The sequence below is a fragment of the Balaenoptera borealis genome (genome assembly GCF_965194805.1).
Source record: "Balaenoptera borealis genome assembly, chromosome: 3".
Classification (NCBI taxonomy): Eukaryota; Metazoa; Chordata; class Mammalia; order Artiodactyla; family Balaenopteridae; genus Balaenoptera; species Balaenoptera borealis.
Window position 1 is genome coordinate 121,205,443 of NC_138866.1, and position 18,806 is coordinate 121,224,248.

General features: G+C 49.2%; 1 long non-coding RNA gene across 1 annotated transcript in view; it reads right to left on the reverse strand.

Annotated features, from left to right (window-relative positions):
* LOC309626338 overlaps positions 1–18,806 on the reverse strand; it is a 131,022-nt gene that overhangs the window by 40,227 nt on the left and 71,989 nt on the right. Inside the window, exon 5 of the long non-coding RNA XR_014243116.1 lies at positions 11,238–18,578. This is a non-coding gene — a long non-coding RNA (uncharacterized lncRNA). The remainder of the gene's footprint in view (positions 1–11,237; positions 18,579–18,806) is intronic.

The following is an 18,806-nucleotide window of genomic DNA, read 5'->3' on the forward strand; positions in this document are numbered from 1 at the left end:
GAGAGGCAGCTGGACTCTGCATCCCTGATCCAAGAACCTACGTGGTCCCTGAGGCAGCACAAGGTGATGTGCCAATGAGGAGAGTCAGAATATTGCATCTAATCTTCCTGCTGTTATCTACAGGTTTCCATAACTTTAACGGAGCTTTGTAATGTAAGATTTTCATAGTCCATAAGGCCTGGCTTGGCTTTGCAGAGTTGTACTAGACATGCTGAACCCTTTGGCCAAAGAAACACAAGAATATTCTCATTAGACAATGATCATCTATGGCCATGGTGATGTCACCAGCCTAGGCTTGAGTTGGCGTCCCTCAGCTTCAGAACATGCCCTAGGCCCTGTTGGAGTGTACCTCAGGCTGCGGACAGCTCTAGACTAAGTCAGTCCTGGCAATACCCCTATGCTTCTCACATGTGTGTCAGGCCCGAGAAGAGGCAGAAGGCTGGATCAGATGACCCTAGGAGACCCCTTCCTTATATTCCTTGGTTCTATCACCAAACAGATTTCTGCTGACGTTGACCATCAGGCATGAAAACTTAAACTGAAGTCATACTGAGAAACAGTGATCTACATTTGCTGACTACTCATTGTGTTTTGGACTTTGTGCTGGACACTGGGATACAACAGGTAACAAAACTGTCATGGTCATTGCGTTGAGTGGAACCATGTGAAATTTCCCATTTTGTAAGTCAGAATGGTCAAATACTGGACATTTCATGTGTCTCAGTTTAATACTCAGGACACTCAAAGGTAGGTGGGGGAGACAGATAGGTAAAGAGGCAACTGCTACACAGAGTGACAAGCTTTGATGGGAATAAGCACAGGGGGCTATGAAAACCCCAAGGAGAGAAGTGAGCCTGAGCTGGGGCATCAAGAAGCCTTCCCAGAGGAAGCAGCATTAGTAAGAGCTGAAGGGTGGGTAGGGACAGCCAGACAAAGATGGGGGTGGGAGAGGAGACAAGGGAAAGTTGTAGGGAATAAAATAGCCTACACAGAAAGGCTCAGAGATGCAAGAGAACATGGCATATTTGAGGCCCTGATGTGGCCAATGCACTGAATTCAAGAAGGGGTCTGGTTTGAGATGAAGCTTGAGAGGTAAGCAAGGCGGGATAATAAAGGGCCTCTTAAGCCATGTTAAGGATGTTGGATTGGACTTTATGTTGCAGGTAATAGGGAGCCATCAAAAGTTCTATAAAAGAGAGTGATGTGCTAAGATTAGTGCTTTGGAAAGATACTTCTAGTTTTCAGAGTGGAGTCAATAGATAAAAGAGGAAGAACAGTTTGGAGGTGGGGGAACAGAGGTGGGCTTTCAGGGTGAGAGAAGGTGGTTGGTTGGATGTGGGCAATGATGGTTGATATGGAGAGAAAGAGCAAGAATTATTGAGTGGGGGGAAGCCTGCATGTATTTTAACATTTGATGACTGGAGGAATAAGCCAACCCAGAGTAGAGGCCATGCCTCCTCTTCCAACAGAGCTCCTTGGTAGAGCCAGTAACATTTCTCCATGCACTTTAGTCTGTTGTCAGAGAAGACGACATCTGAAAAAAATGGGTTGCATTGAGCTGGAGCTGGCAAGGAAGCCCATGCCATTAATAGGATGGGCCTGGGGTTAACATAATTTAGCACTGTTTAACATTGTTTTCTTTGGCCTTGGCCTGTGACCTCATGCCTTGCTTGTTTTCATCTGAGCCTCCTTCTTACCTATCAGTCTCTGCAGCTGGGGTTCCTTCTCTTTCCCATGAATAAGCCCAACCACACCTTATGCTTCTGCTGACTCAGTCTGGGTCCCTGATCACCTGATCTAGTTCATCCTATGAGGAAGTCCTGGGCTTCCCCATGGTCCCTCTCATGTCACACCCCTACCCCTAACTCAGCCACGTCCTCAATGGTTCTAAGCACCCATTGGCTCTGAAAGTCTTCTGTTCAAGGAGAGCTGACGCCTGGTGGAGCTAAGAGGGGCTGAGTCATAATTAGTGGCTTCTTTACTCTGGGAGTGTGTTGAGCTGTCCACCTCAGACAAACCCATCCCAGACCCGAGCTCCTAGATAAACTCTAAGGGGCCCAAACCTGGTTCTGTGCTCCCAAGGGAATGGGCCTTAACTCCTGGCTCTTCTCAAGCACATACCCCAGGAGCCACAAGTTCCTTCTTCCATTCTTGGTCCAAGTCAGAGTAAATATTTCCCTAAAAATGCTCTATCCCTCAACAGTGAGTGGGAGAGGCATGTGAGTGAAGGGGGAAATTCTTTAGGTCTGGGGGTTGGGGGGAGACAAGGACCACGCCTCTTACAGCCAGCCCTCTTCCCCACAGTTCCAGCACTCTGCCTCCGAGGATTAATTAAAGATGAGAACAGGCCTGGGGAGCACATGGCTTGTCAGTTTTGTTTCCAGATGAAGCCCTGAAAAGAAAGTGAGGGGGAAACTGTGGGTAGAGGGAGAGGTTCTGGGAGGAGGTGGGTGCCAGTGAGCACGCAGTGTTCCCTGGTCATCTCCTCATGAGTGGTGATTGCCAGTGAGAATGCCTTTGGCTCACTGGTGATTGCCGGTAAGAGAAAGCTCTGGCCCAACTGGCTCAAGCAATAAGGAGTTCTAGTATCTCCCAGAACAAGAGACCCAAAGGTGGGGTGGTGGGCTCCAGGGTCTCCAGGACCAGTTCTGGCTCTGCTTTCCTACTATTGGCTTCACTCTATTACTCTGAGAGGGATCAGCTCTTCCTATGTGTTCCTTTTAATTTTCAAAAAAATCAATGAGGGCTCATTATCCATACCTCCCAGCAGTCTTTCTCTCACATCTCATTGGCCAGAATTGTTCAAATATACATTCCTAAAACAACCATTGGCAAGGGAAATGGGACCACTATGACTGCCTTAGTGAAACCCAGCACCTTCTAGAGAAGGAGTTTGCCTCTGAACACAGCCTAAGTTCTGTTAGTGGGAGAAATGATTGGTAGGTGGGATGGATGTTGGGTAAGTAACCAGCAATGCCTGCTACAGGTAGTAAGGCTGAAACTAGTTTTGACTCTTTCTCTGCATCACTTGGAAAGAAAAGGCACTTTTTTTAAATGAAAAGAAAGAAATGAATGAGAGTCATGGCAGGTCAGAGGCTGAGCTGGACATTTGGACTGAGTTCTTCCCATCTATACTTTCTGCTTGTCACAGCACTTTTCTGCCCACTGTCTCATTCAATAATCATAATGACCCTGTGAGCAAGGCAGGGAAGTGATTATTATCTCTATTTGACAGGTGAGGAAGAGGAGACTCCATGAGCTAAAGTGACTTTCCAAGATTCCTTCCAGGCACCCCTTTCATTCACACCACCTAGATATACTAGCATGAAGTTGTGGCTTATTTTTAGATCATTTAGGAAAAAGATTCATTCTCACTGATTGTACAGTCCCAGGGGTCAGCCTGTGGAGTCAAGCACCGAGATTCTCAGGACACTTCTCAGGATATCCACGCCATGTTTTGCTCCTACACCTCATGGTAGGAGACGCAAAGGTGTCCTTCTTGGCCCCTGATCACAGGCCTTTTCTATTTGTATGGAAACAAGGGGCTTCCCAAACCAACCTTGCCCTCCAAGGAGTGGCACTGTCCTTGGTACTGGCCTCTGCTTCCCCAAACCTGTTGTGCTTGATGACTTCTCTTTTCAGCTTCAAGGCTGAATTTTTACACCAAGATCTAGAGGACTTATGGGAATTACAGTCCACCCTAGCGTCATCCTTGCTACTCCACTGAGGAATTCCTCTATGGCAGGCAAGGTAGGGATAAATAGAAAATGATTTGTGAGTTACAGACACATGCTTTCACATGGCTCTGTTTATAGCACTAAACAATCTATATCCTTTAGTTCAAGGGTCAGCAAACTGTGACTCACAGCCAAATCTGGGGCCTGCCACCTGTTTTTATAAATAAAGTTTTATTGGAACATAGCTATGTTCATTTGTTTACTTATTATCTATGGCTGCTTTTGCTCTACAACAGCAGAGCTGAGTAGTTGCAACAGATTTTAGGACCCACAAAACCTAAATATTTACTAACTGGACCTTTACAGGAAATAAGTTGCCAACCCCTGCTCTAGTTTATTCCCTTGGGGCAGAAGATTTTTGTTCTGAGCACAATCTTCTATAATTGATAATTCCATTTATCCCTTTTTCTCCCTCTAACTCAGGATGGGGTCTTTCCCTAGCTCCCTCCATTCCTGGATAAACAGGCTTCCCTACCTGTACGACCTAGTCCTAGGTCTATCTCATCTCTTTAAATTCAAACTACTGTCCTCGAATACTAACTCAGTGGTGTTCTCTGGCCTCTTCCCACAGGTGTTTCCCAAACTTATCCATTTTAGGCACACAGCCTTCTGCTTATTTTCCCTGAGCCAAGCCTCTAGTCTAGACAATGCCAGCAGTTAACCCAGTATTCACTCCTAGGAAACTTATACCTCTTTTTAACCTTTCTCAGTGTGTTAGGACTTTTCAAGTTGCAAATAACAGAAGCCTGATCCAAATTGCCAAATTTTTAAAAATTTCTCTGAAAAGTCCAGAAATACAACTTACTGCTTCCAGCGGTCAGGTGATGACACCAGAACTTAGCTGCATGTTATCTCTTGGCTCTGCATTCCTCAAAATTGGTTTCATTCAATCTGGTCTTTACCACATGGTGGGCAGAGGGCTGCAAATAGCTTCAGCTTCTCATATCCTCTCAACATCCTTAGCAGAAGAGATATCCCCTTCACGCTAACAAAAGAGCCTAGAACTGAGTTCCAGTGGCTTGGGTGGGATCACATGATCATTTCTGAGCCAATCACTGGCCAGGGGAGTGGAATATTGTGACTGGCCAGGTGTGGGCTATGTGGTGGGGTGGATGCCGGGTAGGTAACCCCAGTGGATAGATAGATAGGTAGATAGATAGATAGGTAGATAGATAGATAGATAGATAGATAGATAGATAGATAGATAGATAGATAGATAGATAGATAGATGATAGATAGATAGGATAGATAGATAGATAGATAGACAGACAGACAGACAGACAGACAGACAGATGGATAGATAGATAGATAGATAGATAAATAGATAGATAGATAGGATAGATAGATAGATAGATAGATAGACAGACAGACAGATAGATAGATAGATAGATAGACAGACAGACAGACAGATAGATAGATAGATAGACTTAGGTAGATAAGCAAGGACTATAGGTAAACATCTCACCCCACCTGCTGGGTTCATATTATTTCTCCCACATGGATTTTCATTTTCTCTTTCTCTGCTGTCTTTTCAAGAGGCTATAACAATGTTTGAGTCTCTCCCAGCTTATGTGATAAAGTCTGTGCTTCTCAGGCTTTAGGCTACAACATGGCCTCCCTCTCGCCTGCCCCTCTGCCCTCTCTTTTATCTTATAAGCTCTAGCAATGTTGAGCTTTCACCAGAAATTCCCCAAATGTCCCAGGTCTTCACTATGTCTTTGCACGTTCCGTTCCCTCTGCCTTTCCCACTTTGTCTTCATGGCACACTTCTGATTCACTGCCCAGATCAAGAATCCTCTTCTCTGGGGAGTTCTCTCCCCACCTCCAGGACAGAAGAAAGCATCACCTCATCTGTGCTAGTACTGTTCCTGTACCAATGTCCCACTGTCCTTCTGATTCTGCACCTACCCCACAAGGTTTATCTCTCTTTGTTTATCTTTGTCTTCTCCTTTAGACCATGGGCTCCTTGAGGGCAGGGACAGTTTCAGGAAATGTTTGTTGAATGAAAACATCTTCCCAGTGAGTTGGCCTTTGTATGGCTTCTCCAACTCCAGCCTTAAGGCAATTCCAGTCCCTCTAAAAAATAGGGTTAATGAGCGACCACAGGCTTAAAGTGGAATGAAGCCAATTAGATACATTACTGATTAATTCAGTAGACACTTAGTGGACACTTTATGTGCCATGCCCTATGCTAAGCAATGGAACCATGGAGTTGATTCCGGTATGTTCCCAACCTCAAGAAACTCAATGTATGCTAGAGAAATGAAAATGTCTAGACTGCTTGTCTTTTCATCACTCTGACTCCAATACCTAGCCTCGTACTTGGCACATAGTCGATGTTTAATAAACAGTTGCTGAACAAATAAATGAATAAATGAGTAGGAGATGAAAGGAATGCTATGGAAGGTATAGATAAGGCTCTGTGAGAGTATGGGATAAGAAACCAGAGCCAGGGAGGTATCGTTTTAATCATCTCTTGTTTACTGAGGGCACCAGGCACCGTGCCAGTTGCTGGGAAATCAGGGAGAAAGGGCATTCATCCCCTATTCTCTAAGATCCCACAGGCCAGGGGATGAGGCCAGATGAGAAAATCAATGCTTACAGGATGGTGTGAGAATTACGGAGCAGAGATATGTTGAGAGCTCTGATAAGAGAATATGGTGGGGGAGTGCAAGGAGGGGAAGCCAATGAACTCATTGATCAAGCAACCAGTGTCCTTCATAATGAGATTTCTATGTTCTCAGCCCTTTCCTGCATTTCCTGTGGGAGCCTCAAGAATATACTAATCCATTTGCTCAAGGAGATTATAATCAGTATGGGGAGGGACAAAAGCCACTCATAGGGCACTAAATAAAGACTCAAAATATTGGGAAGTGCCTGGTTACGTGCACACTTCAAGACAAAGAAGGTCACAGAAGACAGAACTCAGGTTCACAGTGGGCCCAGGTGGTTGGGAAGGGCTTCCTGGAGGAGGAACATTCTGGAAGGGAAGCTCTGGGGACTATATATCTCTGAGGGTCTCCAATTCCAGGCTGGGGACCTTTTATAGAGTTATAGTTTACTCTGTAGGCAGCAAAGAGCCGCTAAAGCATATTGAGCTGGGGAGTGGCATGATTAGATAGAGATTTTAGAAAAATTACTCTGGGACATAATATAGAGAATGGGGAAGGGAGCTGGCCATGCAAGGTAAGAGAGCGGGGCCAGCTCTGCCATAGCACCAGTGATTGATAGGTCATGAAGGCCTCAACCACACCCTTCAGGTGAGAGACCCTGGCTCCCAGCAGTTGGATGGCCAACGCAAACAGTTCCCTTCCCTTGGCGGAAAGTGAAGGTTTCTTGGGAGTTCCAATTCACTTGTTCATTCGACAAATAGTTATTGTTCTAGGCACAGATCTAGGCCCTAGGGATAGAACTGTGAACAAAACAACAAAATCCCCTGCCTTTGTGAAGCTTCCATCCTATAGTCATCTCTATTGCTGTAGATTGCTCCCAGGGAGAGAAGAAAGCTGGCCCAGAGCTGCCTTTCAGGGCGGTCCATCGGGGAGGTTCTCTCGCAAACAGTCTGCTTCCTCCCCACAACTCTCTCCCACAGCTAATAAGCCATGTGCTTCTTCCATCTTATCCCATTTAATCCTGATCCGCAGCAGAGCCTAATGAGGTGGAGGGTGGTGCCCATTATGCAATGATAACGTGTGGGCAAGGACTCCCTGGGATGCCACTGGCAATGGCTTCCCTTAGAGGATACTGAGGCAGGAGGCAGCTGTGGGAAGAAGCTGCCGTTCATCTGGCAGGGAGTTTGTGGGGAGGCCCCATCCCTGGCAGGGGGAGGCTTCCTCAATGCCTGAGTTGGTCCATGGATACCTGGGGAGTGTCACACATCTCACCAAAAGCAACACTGATAGCCACAGAATGTTAATCAGACTCAGACATCAGGATCTAAGACGATAACTATGACTCTGAAAACACACAAAATAACCAGGCAGCCTTTGTAGTTAACTTCCGCTCCCTTCCAGCAGTCATTTGGAGCCAATGATTTCTTAATTCAGTGCTCATTTGGTGCCTTTAATTTCCAATTAATTTTGTCGGTTTTCCTCCGAGGTGCTCACGGTGTGATAGAAATTCCTGAATGGGTAAGAACCCACCACAGGGACCCAGGGGTCGGGGGAAGGGCTGAGACCAAGCTATCACTAGAAGGGCTGGACCCTGCCTGAGGGCCGGGAGGCAGAGCCTCCTGAGCTCAGGGGTCCTTGGGAGAGCCGTCTGCTAGGAGGGGGCTGGTGGGAGCTGATAAAGTAGTGCAGGGGTTGGGGGTACCCTTGAATTTCTCTAACTCTTGATGAGAGTTTTGATTTCCTGCTGGGGATAGAGTAGGAGAGGAAGCTCAGCCCTGCTGGAGGTACTTGAAGGGAAGGGTCAGGACCAAAGACAGCATCCTCCCTTCTGCTGAGGAAAGGAAGATTTGAGAGGTCCTAGTGCTCTAAGCTAGTACCACCGGTGCCCTGCCCAGATCCTTTTCTGCTGGGCCTACACACCCATTGCTCAGCTGCTGCAGATGTCAGCTACTAATGGCTCACAGCCTCCTTCTTCTCTAGAATTGCCTTTGACAAATAGAATTCACCTCTCCTGGGATGTTCTGCTCTCCCTGCACTCAGAGCGTCCTGTAGGCAAGAACTGAATGCTATAGGCAAAAAGCTGCACCCCTTCTCTTTATCCCCTGCCCCTTGCCGCAGGGTGAGACTGCTTCTGTGAAGCAGGTGCTGTTCCACAGTGGTGCAGCCAGACCCCAGCTGAGACCACATCCTTCTTTAAATCTTCCCCATGTTCTTCTGTCTTCCTTCTCTCCCTCCCTCCCTTTCTCTTGCAAGGACCCCTCGATAAATCCCATGCACCTGAATCTCTGTCTTGGGCTGTTTCTAGGGAACATAAATGACAATGGTACTTTACTTCATTAAACTCTTGTGTAGGTCTCACAGTGTGCCAGGCACAGTGCTAAGTCCTTTACAAAAAGAAATTCATTTCATCCTCATAGCAACCCTATGAGGTAGGTATTGTTAGCATCCCTATTTTGAGATAAGAAAACTGAGACACAGAGAGGTTGAGAGACTCGCCAAGTCAACCTAAGTATTAAGTTCAAAACAGGAACATGAAGTCAGTCAATCTGGTTCCAGACTCTGTGCCCTTAGCCATTATGCTGCCCAAGATGTAATCAGTAACCCCAGCAACTGTTCTAAAAGCATGGGTGATGTAATTCAAGAGCCTGAACCATCCAGAGGCATGAGGAGTAACTTTCCCAAGGTCCTTTGTCAGGAGGATGGAGGAAAAGGAAGATCTGAAACCCTGGAGTACTGGCCCCATGATGTCAGGACTCTCTTTTAGTCAAATCCTCCCCCACCCCTCTGGGGATGGTACTGAAGATTGATAACATGACTCAGTGGAGCAAGTGCTAGTGTGAAAGTCAGACAACCCAGATTCCAGTGCTAACTGTGTCCCTGACTCCTCTGTGACTTGGGGCCAGTAATTTTCCACCACTTGGATCCATTTCTTATCTCTATGTGAATGGGAGTTAGTTACAAAGTCTTGAAGAGCCTCAGATCTAACTTTTTGGCTTTAGGAAGTAGCAACGTGGAGCATCCCTGGGGAGCCCCCATCAGAGGGTGAGACCAGATGTCCATGGAAAGCAGAGAAGATACATTCCGTGACTTGCAGGCATCAATGGCCCCATCTCCAAGGGATTGAGGGGAGGGGTCCACAGGGTCACAAAAGAACCTGGGTCATAGTGGCCACTCAAGCCAATTTAGGGAACTCAAGCATTTATCAGGTGCCAACGTTATGCCAGGGACTTTGCACATGTAATTCTTGTCTCCCCAACCTAGGGGCACAATGGAGGCACCTTCACAGCAATTGCCTTACTTGCCATCCAAGGACCAGCCCCATGTAGAGATTCCCTCCCAACACACACACAGTGGTATTTGGAGTCTCCATGGGGTATCTGCATTGTACTTGAGAATGAGTATTTTCTCCTATCAGTTGGGGGTGTACCATGTTCCTGCTCTCTTGCCATACACCCTCATGGAGGGGACCCCACTGCTGCCTCCATGGCCAATGCCTTTTACAAGAAAGCCACATGGGACTATGCTCCCAAAGCTGGTGGTCCTCAAGAGGCCATGAGGCAAGATATTCTCTGATGCTCCCCAGAGGAAGAGGAGAGACCCCCTCTGTACCTTGAGGCAGGGCAGGGCAGAGTGAAGGCTGTGAGAGAGGGGGAACAGGAGTGGTATAAATATCTGCCCTTTCCTTCTCCTTCACTTCCAACCCTCACCCCGCTTCCTCCTTCTCCAGACCTTAATGAGACCATATCCAAGGGCAGCCTCCTCCCTGCTGGCCAGGGAAGCAGGGAGGGGCCAGGGCAAGATTCCGTCTATCACTGTGCCCTCGGTGAGTCCCTAAACCCATCCAACCCCCCACAAAACAACAACCCTCACAAATGTCCATGGCAACAGCTGCACCAGATCAAAGCCTCTGCCCAGAAGCTCGGGACCCAAAGCCTGCTGGAGGGTGCCGGAGCTGTCATGGCTGTCGCTGTCACAGATCCCAATTCCCTAGTCAGCAAGAGCTGCAAAGTCCAACCAGCCAAGACTGTTTTTTTTACTTTTTTCATGCTGTGAGTCAAAAACAACAGCTCTGTGGAGAAGGACACCAACTTTACTCTTGGAGCCAGGGCCACAGGTGGCGTGTTGTGCAACTTCAGGGCCCGCCTCATGGCTGTGATGGAAGCCCCCTTGCTGTGCTCTCAGCTTCTTGTCTCACTCTCTCCATTCTACACAAGCACAGCTCTGTCGATGGCCCTCTCCTGCTTAAAAATCTCCAGAGGCTTTCAAAAACCAACTGGATGAAATCTGAAGTGTCCTGTGGCATCCAAGGGCCACGGTACTCTGGCTCTCTAAACCATCTTCACTCATATCCCAGATTCCAACAAACCTGGAAACCCATTCTTTCCCAAACATGCCCCTTGCTGCCAAGCCTCAGGGCCTTTGCACATGACATTTCCTCTGCTTGGAGTGCTCTACCCTCCTCCATCCCGCCTGTGGAAATTCACATTTTCCCTGGGAAGCCTGTGAATAGAAGGAGGGCCCTGGCCATGGGACCTGATACCAAGTCAGTCAATATTATCCCCTCTCCCAGTACTCATGCCCTCCCTCCCATTCCCTTGGCCCCTGTCTTCCTCGACCCTGGTGAACACAGTAGAATTATAGTTGTAGGGTTGGAAGGGACCTGAGAGCTCCAAGTCCCGGTGATTCTCATATTTCGGGTGCATCAAATCCCCTGGAAGGCTGTTAAAACACAGATTCCTGGGCCCCCACCCTCAGAGTTTTTGATTCAGGAGATCTGGCGTGGAGTCCAAGAATGTGTTTCTAACAAGCTACCAGGTGATGCCAATGCTGCTGGTCCAAGGACCACACTGTGGGAACTGCTGACCTAGATTTTGACTCAGAAATTCACCTTGTATCTGTTTCTCCTGAAGGATCCAAGGCTGGCACACTCCCGCTTCCGAGAGAGAGGCTGGGCTCCCAGTCACCCGCCATTCTGAGTCCTGGGGAAGGTCTCAGGTATCATTATTGCAGCGAAGTCAATGACAAGAACATAATATTCTCTGCAGGGAAAATAATCACAGTGATCCACAAAGCAGCATACTGTAACAATATCAATAGCGGCAATAATAATAGTAAGAACATGATTATAATATAATGTCATCTGCCCTAATGTGCTAAATCCAGATTGATCTGAGCAATATAAAAGAATTACTGACATACGCAAATGCTCACAAAGTCTAGCTTAGATGTATTATTTGGGGCCATTTGGATGATGGCAATGGTCATGATGACTATAATAACAAGCCACATTTGTACACAGCTTTAGCATTTCTAAAGCACTTTCACTAGTTTTATTTTAGCGGCAACCCTGGGAAGTAGACTGGCAGGCAAGCTTCTCTGGTTTTATAGATGAGGCTCACATTCACGCGTCCTTTAAGCCTCCATTTGGCAAACATGGGTTGAACACCTGTTTTGGGCAGGTCAAAGTACTGAGCAGGGGCTGGGGTAGGGTTGCAGATAAAATACAGGACGCCCAATTAAATGTGAATTTCGGGTAAACAACGAGTCATTTTGTAGTGTAGCTATGCCCCCAATGTCGTATGGGACGTATTTCTACGAAAAAATTATTCATCGTTCATCTGAAATTCAAATTTCACTGGGCGTCCTGTATTTTTATTTGCTAAGTCTGGCAACCCTACTGGGGAAGGAAGGAGGAGATAAAAAGAATAAGAAATGTTTCCTACCCTTAGAACAAGCTCACAGTCGGGTAGGAGATGAAAGACCCCAGTCAGATGATCCCAATCCATATAATCAGCGGGGTGGGAACAGCGCTTTCCCAGATTGAATGTGCACAGGAATCACCTGGGGATGTTGTTAAACTGCTTGTTCTGACTCAGGAGGTCCGGGGTGGGGCCTGAGATTCTGTGTTTCCAACAAGCTCCCAGGGGATGGGGTCGGCACCCCCGTGGTCCCTGACCACACTCTGAGTAGCAAGGGTGTAGAGGGAAGCTTAGAGGCTGTGGAAGCCTAGAGGAGGCACTTGGTCCATCTTTGGGGGTGAAGGAAAAGCTTCTTGGACGAGGTGGTACCTGGTGGGACTTGTCTGGTAAGAGTCAGGGGAGGAAGGTGGAGAAGATGTAGGGGAAGGGGCACCATTTTTGAAGTCCCTGTGGCAGAAGATAGAACTACCCGTTTGGGAAGGGCTGGGGTTGAATGTGGATGGAGAGTAGGGTTTGGGCAAGCAGTGCCGGGCTTTGAGAATCCAGACAGGAATCAGACAAGGTCCTTGCCAACCCAGACCCCCATCCCATCTTATGGGAGAGGCAGAGACATAAGGTGGGACAGACCAGTACAACCCACTGGGACTGGTGCTGAGTTGGAGGTAAGCACTGGAAGGGTGGGAGCCCAGGGAGGGGTCAACTTAGTCCACCTGGGGCTTGTTGGATGAATGAATTCAAAGTGACCTTAGCTGCAGGGCAAAAAGCCAGGCCCATAAGGAGGCACAGCTGACACAGTAGCCCAGAGCCTGAACCTCAGGCCTTTATTCATTTCACATCATTTTGCATACCTTGGTCAGAACATCAGTGGCAGAGAAACTGGCTATGTCAGTGGACTTGGATTCATGGATGGGGTTCTGGAATCTGTAGTTATGTGGTTCTGGGGAGCTTTAAAGTTAACAGGCTGGGGCAGTAGCACTCACGAGGCCTGTTCCAGTGTTCTCCGGATTTATCATAGCACCCAAGGCAGATGGCTAGTGTTCCTCCAAGTCCATTCTCTCCCCTTTCCTTTGGTAATAGATAGCCTGTGTTTTAGCTTGGTTCACGGCCTCTCAGAGAAAAGTCTACACTTCCCAGCCTCCCTAGATGTGGCCTGACTAATGGGGTGTGGTGGACGTAACCTGCGAATCAGAATCAGTCTGGGTGCAGAACAGGAAACAGAAAGTACTCTAGGTTTTCCAAGTAAAATGAGATTTAATACAGGGGTAAGGGCTTGCAAAGTCATTGGCAGGCCTGGAAGCATGGAGGTTGTGGGATGCTGCTAGGATTTCTGATCACGCCATGGCGGGTACAAACCAGAGGTCAGGATGCCCCAGAAACCGCTCCCATGTCACAGCCGCCCACAGACACAAGGTGACCAGACAGTGCCCTGAAGATCCAGCCACTGTTGAAACTCCCATGGGCCAGGGGCTACAGGCCTGCCGTGTCCACTGCCGAAGGAAGAATGGCCTCAGCTCTCCTTCTGCCTTCCAAATTGCACATGGGTGAAGCTCACGGGCTGGAACTAGTCACAACCAGAATCCTAGTCTCAAAGGACTCTGAGAAATTCGGTAACAAGGTTTCCAGGCTCTGTGATGAAGTGAAAGCATAGTGGTGGGCGTTGGGAGCGGTGCCGAACGCTGACAATACTCACCCTCACCCCTGCTGGCAACTGGGATAAGAACATGATATAAAGGCGACTTCCTAGGATGGCAGAGAGTCACAAGAGAGGTCACAGAAATGCCAGAGGAGCTGGGACCTTGGCATGGATGAGACATAAACTTCTATCTTGTTTAAGTCACTGTTTCAGCAGCCGAGCCTGTGTCCTGACGCAGCACCATGAAGTGTAAAATGAGGCCTCAAGAGGTATCGCTTCCAGAATGTGTGGTGTCGACGTTACTGGAGTATCAGTTCAAACCTGGCCATCACGAGTGTGGCGATAAATATGCCATGGGCAGACAAAGCAGTATTCAGGGCTGTGGCAGCTGGCGCCAAACGTGGGCCATTGCGGCCATGCGGAGGGAAGTTCTGGGGCGCTCGGAGGGGATAGGGACGCGGGGGAAGACTTCTTGGAGGAGGTAGAGCTCGAGATGGAGAGGAAGAGGAAGGCTTTCCAATGGAGGCCACTTCTCCCTCCCTTTCCCAGGGCCGCACCAAGCGGCGAGCCGTCCTGAGAGCTTGAGGGGCAGGAGGAGAGAGGCATGGTGCCTACGGTTAACCGGGGTGGTGGGGGGGCTGACTTTCAACCCACAGCAGGATGGAGACCAGATGGTGGCCTGGGAGGTGTGCAGGGCAAGGGGCTAGGTGTGGCTCCAAAGGGACGGCCCTGTGTCTCTGAGATATTAGCTTCAAGACTCTGAAGACAGGATGACAATGGATGTGCACTCAAGCGATGGGCTCCAGGTCATGAACTGGTGCCTGGGTCTGGCTCCCCCCTCCCCACCCTGCGGCTCCTCCTCAGGAGGGCACGCAGCATTCACCCTTCACACAGGGGTGCCTCTCGTAGGCCTGCAGCCTGGGAACAAGGAGAGTCACGTGAACCTGCATGCCAAGCCCTGGGGTTGTATCACACCCAATCAGCCATTCTCCCTTTGCCCAGCTTTGGGAAGAGTATGTATTTAGATGCCAGATAAGCCCCAGCTGGCCAGGGTCAGGGCTCATTTAGAGACCAGGCCAGGACTGTCCAGCGTAGAGGCATAATCCAGGGCCGGGATCAGAAATTAGACTGGGACAGGGACCAATCTGTGACTAGGGTTGGGCTCAGCCTGGGACCAGAGTCATAGCTTAGCCTGTGACAAGGAAGGACCACAGCTCAATCTAGGACCAGTGGCAGGGCTCAGTCTGGGACTGGAGTCTGGACTTAGTTTTTGATGGGGAAAGAGTGTTGAACTAACTGACCCCCCTGGGTATGAGCTCAATTTCATTAATTTCCTGGATAAGAAACCATAATTAAAAGCTATCAGAGTATAAGTGTAATTTCTTCATTTACATCATTCTTTTTTTTTTTAATATAAATTTATTTATTTATTTATTTATTTATTTAAGGCTGTGTTGGGTCTTCGTTTCTGTGCGAGGGCTTTCTCTAGTTGCGGCAAGCGGGGGCCACTCTTCATTGCGGTGCACGGGCCTCTCACCATCGCGGCCTCTCTTGTTGCGGAGCACAGGCTCCAGACGCACAGGCTCAGTAATTGTGGCTCACGGGCCTAGTTGCTCCGCGGCATGTGGGATCTCCCCAGACCAGGGCTCGAACCCGTGTCCCCTGCACTGGCAGGCAGATTCTCAACCACTGCGCCACCAGGGAAGCCCATTTACATCATTCTTAACCTTTAAAACCATTTTACTTCTGGGCCCTCTCTTTACTCTTCCCCCAAACTTGTGGTTTAGAGCCTTTGTCCCCTGTGGTAGAAGAGGGCATACAGGCCAGGGGGTAAGCTGAGCTGCCTCGCCTCTCACAACAGGTTCAGAAAGAGATGGAGGCAGGCAAGAGGCCAGTTGAGCAGGTGCCCAGCCCAGGGCAGTCTGGTGCCCTCACAGCTTCCTGCAGTGCTTTGGAGACAAGCCCCAGGTCACCCTGAAACCCACCGGCAGGCGGCAGGCGGGCGGGCAGGCAGCTGGCTGGAGGAATTGGCAGCAGGGACGTCCTGGATCAGAGGCTTGGGCCACAGCCAAGGCTGTTTAGTTGGGGTGGAGGGTAAGGGTGGCGATTTATTCATCCTGCTCTGCAGCGAGCCCCAGGGCAGGTGCCAGTAATTTGCCAGTCTTGAGTGACAGAGCCAGGAACCACCGAGTGCCCAGGAAGGGCAGGGACCCCCCCACCCACCCAGGTCCTCATGGCCACGCTCAGCCGCTGAAGGAAACAGGAAGTGACAGTAAGTGACAAAATTGAAAACGTAATTAAGACAGATGGAAAAAACCGGCGGGGATGATAAAAGCCGTTCCTCAGGCTCTGAGATTTAAAGCGAGGTCACAGATGACCCCATCTTGGCCACACAGCCGGCAAAGAGGAGATGACGGGTGCGGGGAGGGCTTGAGGATAGGGGTCAAGCTCTGTGGAGGAGAGTGAGCAAACTGGGCTTCGGCTGCGCTGAGAGTTTTGGGTTGGATACAAGGATGAACTTCCTGCAGAAGAGGGTGGCTAAACATTGGCATAAGTGTGACTTCACTTTCTTTCCCCGAGGACATATACTTCCCTCCTGGACAGACTTGGACACAGGGGCCTGGACAACCTGACCTTTCCAAGATCTGTGGGAATAAGAAGGGCTTCATTGTCAAATGAGGAGTCTGCCAGATGGCATTTGGGGAGAGGACGATGGAAGGCGGCGCAGCACGTAGCAGGTCCCGAGGCCTTCCTGCAGGCCGGAGTTGGGAGAGTGGGAATCACGCCCCATGGAGGTGGATGTCACAGTGCTTGGATGTTACATCCCCGAGTGACCTCTTTTCCTCTTTTGGTGTTGCCCCTCGGTTAGACCAGGAATATAGCCAGTGTGGATTCCACTCCCCAAACCCAGAGGAAGCAGCAGGCCGCCTGGCCCTGGGCTTTCCAAAGGCTCTGATGGACAGAAGCCCAGGGGCCCTGGGTGGGGAGAGCCTGCTTAGGCCTTCATGGAGGGTGGGGTGTCTGGGATCCAGAGGGAGACTCATGTTAGAGTCAAGGGCTCAGCACCAACATTGCCAACCACTGCTGAGAGAGCCAGCTTAGCCTTTGTTTTGTGGGACTGAACTGGCCAGCTTTATTGGCCCCCATTCTCCCTGTATCCTTGTCAGTGCTCTGTGACGGGCAACAGGCTGGCAGAGAAGGTGGCTTCTTTATGCTTGGTGACCTCCCAGGCTGGTGGGAGAGAAGAGACTTGTCCTCCAATTCAAGGCAGTCATTCAGTTCCCATTTATTGGACATCTACTCTGTGTGAGGCCTGGGTGGACAGGGGCCCACTGTGGAGTTTAAGAGGTTTATAGTTTTGTTAGGAATTGAAACCTATGAAGCAATCAGATATAAGTGACTTAAGTCATAACCCAAGTGACAGGTGATTCACATGGTGAGTGCACAGAGGCTGGGGGGCGGAAGAATTCCATGCAGGCCAGAGTCATCAATACAGGCTTCTTAGATGAGGCAGAGCATGAACCTGACCTTTGCAGGACGAGGAAGAATGACTTGAAAGGTTAGAGGATGGGAATGCATCCAGGGTGGCTCAGTGTATAGGTAAACGTGTAGAGATGGGAAAGAATATTCAGAAAGAGTTTTTCTGCACTTCAGCACAGAACAAGGTCTGGGGTGGGGAGTGTAGAACTCTTGGGAGATCCCAGCCAGTCCAAGGCCACTATGGGATCAAATGTTTCTCTGTGAGAAGAGCCTGTGCCCAGGGATGCATTATTTTCCCCACGTGGATAGATCTATCGCCAAGTCAGTTCCAGATCCAAATGGCCAACTACTCAGGCCTCTTACTCTTGGGTCTACGGAACAGGTTCCCTAAGTCCTGACACCCTCCTGAAGCCACAGAAAATGAAACCAGAGAGACTGAAATAAATGTCCCCCCTCTGCTATGCCGATGGTGAGGGATCAAAATCACTCCACCCCCCACCATGGCCACAGAGTGGTGAGATGCACGTGGTGGGAGAGGGGGCCAGTGCCCGAGGCCCACTCCTTCCACTATGAGATGGACCATGAGCCCCTCCGGCCCCAAGGCCAACCCAGCAGTCCTCCATTGCCAAAGATGTAGTGGAGACAGGTCGATCTTGCCATCCCTGGACCATCTTTCATTACAGGACACGTCCTTGTTATAGATACTGAGCATAAAATAGGGCCAGCATCATCCGAGAGATTGGAGAGATGCAGGAGGAACACTCCATCATTTCAAGCACACCATCCATCCATCCATCAGAGACCCAGCATTTATGCCTGCAGCTAGAACACTGAAATATCAGATCAGGATTTATCGGGGGATGTTAAGTCATAATTTATGCCACTCTCTCTCCCTTTAAGGGACGGTCTTCCTGAAACATCTCTATCTCCCTGACTAGCCATTCCTAATGACCCAAGACGTGTGTCTGCCTACCTACAGCTCTTTCTGAGGGATGTTTTCTCCATTATCTCCCCCAACTCCATGGATCAGCCCCTCACGTTGGGGCAGCCCCTGTCTCTGATCTGGGAGAACAGATCCCCAGAGTACAAACTGTATGATGAAGAGGAGATAAGGCCCCTTTCCTGATTTGCCTGCTGGATCCCCTGGGGATATTGGCATTTCAGGGGAACCCCATCCCTTCACCCCTGTTGGCTCCAGGGGAACAATGGCAACTCTAGGTCCAAGCTGTGTAGCCTTGGAGAAGTCACTCTCCACGCTCTCACCTTCAGATGATTGGATGAACTTTAATGCTTCTCCCCACTCGAAAACTGGGTAAGCACATGTCCTGGAGGCCTCAGCTCATTTAAGGCAAAGTCTGGCAAAAGGTGGGCATTCCAGGGTTCTGGAGAGATGTTAAGTCAAGGATCCAGGCTGGGGCTGTGAAGATAATGTTTAGTCACCTCTCATCTCGGGAGGATCCCAAAGGGAGCTGTTCTTTTTCAGGAGGGTGGTGCTGGGGCTTCAGTGCTGGTTTCCCCCCGTCTCGTTCCTCTCTCTTATTCTCTCTCTCTGTCTCTGTCTCTGTCTCTCTTTGCATTCTCCTCTGATTTATGCCTGCCTTGAACTTTGCCATCCTGCTTCCCACAAACTACTTATTTCAAACCA